Source organism: Plectrocnemia conspersa, unplaced genomic scaffold (assembly GCF_051122295.1).
Source record: "Plectrocnemia conspersa isolate PC_06_02 unplaced genomic scaffold, ASM5112229v1 ptg000024l, whole genome shotgun sequence".
In the NCBI taxonomy this organism is placed as follows: Eukaryota; Metazoa; Arthropoda; class Insecta; order Trichoptera; family Polycentropodidae; genus Plectrocnemia; species Plectrocnemia conspersa.
Window position 1 is genome coordinate 72,501 of NW_028277188.1, and position 2,500 is coordinate 75,000.

Consider the following 2,500-nt stretch of genomic DNA (forward strand, 5'->3'; position numbering starts at 1 on the left):
CCCTCGTGATATCGGTAGCACGTCTATTTAATAGGCTAGAGTTACGTTCGTTACCGGAATTAACCTGACAAATCGCTCCACCAACTAAGAGCGGCCATGCACCACCACCCACCGAATCGAGAAAGAGCTGTTAATCCGTCAATCCTTCCAGTGTCCGGGCCTGGTGAGTTTTCCCGTGTTGAGTCGAATTAAGCCGCAGGCTCCACTCCTGGTGGTGCCCTTCCGTCAATTCCTTTAAGTTTCAGCTTTGCAACCATACTCCCCCCGGAGCCCGAAAGCTTTGGTTTCCCGGGAGCTGCCCACCGAATCAAAATAAGAAACTTCGGCGGATCGCTGGCTGGCATCATTTATGGTTAGAACTACAGCGGTATCTAATCGCCTTCGAACCTCTAACTTTCGTTCTTGATTAATGAAAACACCTTTGGCAAATGCTTTCGCTTTAGTCCGTCTTGCGACGATCCAAGAATTTCACCTCTAACGTCGCAATACGAATGCCCCCAGTTGTCCCTATTAATCATTACCTCTGGTGTCAGAAAGCCAACAAAACAGAACCGAGGTCCTATTCTATTATTCCATGCGCACAATATTCAGGCAAATATTAGCCCGCTTTGAGCACTCTAATTTGTTCAAAGTAAACAGCCGCGAGGGCCCGCCTCGCGCGCCGACCGCGAGCCCGCGGCGCGCGCCGAAGTCGCGAAGACGACGACGCGCACGCGAACGCGCGGCGCGGACGCGACCGGCGGTGAACACGCACCGGCGAGAAGCCCCGCAGACGCGCCTGTCGTACCGCAACCGGTAGACCGACGCCGCAGGACACAATTTCAACTACGAGCTTTTTAACCGCAACAACTTTAGTATATGCTATTGGAGCTGGAATTACCGCGGCTGCTGGCACCAGACTTGCCCTCCAATGGATCCTCGTTAAAGGATTTAAAGTGTAATCATTCCGATCACGAGGCCTCGTAAGAGTCCCGTATCGTTATTTTTCGTCACTACCTCCCCGTGCCGGGAGTGGGTAATTTGCGCGCCTGCTGCCTTCCGTGGATGTGGTAGCCGTTTCTCAGGCTCCCTCTCCGGAATCGAACCCTGATTCCCCGTTACCCGTGACAACCATGGTAGTCGCATAAACTACCATCGACAGTTGATAAGGCAGACATTTGAAAGACGCGTCGCCGGTGCTAGACCGTGCGATCTGCTCAAAGTTATCTAGAGTCATCTCCGAGTGCGACGGGCGCGCGCCGAAACGCGCGCTCCGCCGATTGGTTTTTGATCTAATAAAAGCATTCCTTCCGTCGCCGGTCGGAACTTCGTTTGCATGTATTAGCTCTAGAATTGCCACAGTTATCCAAGTAACTGTGTACGATCTAAGGAACCAAAACTGATATATTGAGCCATTCGCGGTTTCACCTTAATACGGCTTATACTGAGACTTGCATGGCTTAGTCTTTGAGACAAGCATATGATTACTGGCAGGATCAACCAGGGAGCTGCGAGCTTGCGTCTCTGTAGAGAGCGTCCGCTTACGCACTCCTTACGTGTCATGTATTTATTATTCTCCTCCTCCTCCTCTATCTCTACCTATCGTTCTCGTCTCGTCTTTTTTAAGACGTACAACATTTTATTTATATGTATCGTTTTTTGTTATATATATATATATATATATTTTTATATATATTATTATTATTATATTATCTTCACCCGTCTACGCGCACAGTGCGCGGCCTCTCCGCGCTAGAGCGGAGGGCCGTAATAGCGCAGCGAGCTCGCCGGTCGCGAACGACCGACGGCCCCGTACAACGCGGCTCGCCGCGGAGCTCTGGAGAGCCGGAGAGCGCGATGCGCTCTCCGCTTATCACTCGATTCGTATAAACACGCGCGTGATCGCATATAGTATCCTCCACACACCCGGAAGGGTACCCGGAAGGCGCGAGCGCACCGCAGACGCCGACTGACGCCGACCGCGGTTCGCGCATGCCGAGATTTCGAAGAGCCGTCTCTCGTAGACGCTCGAAGCAGAGCCGTAAGCGACGTACACGCGCATTATTATCAATAATAATACGGTGCGTCCGCCAAACGGTTGCGAGCGAGCGAAAGAGCGAGCGACTCGACCCGAGGAGCCGACGAGAACGCCGAGAGCAAACGCGACCGAACACGGCCGCGCGCTCTCGCCTCGCGCGCACTCCACGTATAGGCGGCGCGGTGCAAAGTCGCCGAGCCGCTCGCTCTAGCCTAACAAGCCGAAGTCGACGCGGTCGCGGCCGGGATTCGGCGGAACGGGCCGCTCTGAGCGCGATTCGACTCGGACTTCTCTCGACTTGCGACCGGATAATTTTCGATTCGAAATAATAACTTTTGTAATAATTAAAACGTTATTATATTATTATTGTTAGTATTAATAAATATAAAATTTATATATTAATAAATATATATATGTATATATAAAAAAAAAAATATATATACATATATATATATATAATTTTTTTTTTTTTTATATATATAT

The 2,500-nt window shown here is 50.4% G+C and overlaps 1 non-coding gene across 1 annotated transcript in view; it reads right to left on the reverse strand.

Moving 5' to 3' along the window:
- The window catches only part of LOC148225847 (small subunit ribosomal RNA), a 2,016-nt gene extending 530 nt beyond the window's left edge, over window positions 1-1,486 (reverse strand). Inside the window, exon 1 of the ribosomal RNA XR_015812438.1 lies at window positions 1-1,486. This exon is cut by the window's left edge and continues 530 nt beyond it. This is a non-coding gene — a ribosomal RNA (small subunit ribosomal RNA).
- Window positions 1,487-2,500: the final 1,014 nt, after the last annotated feature.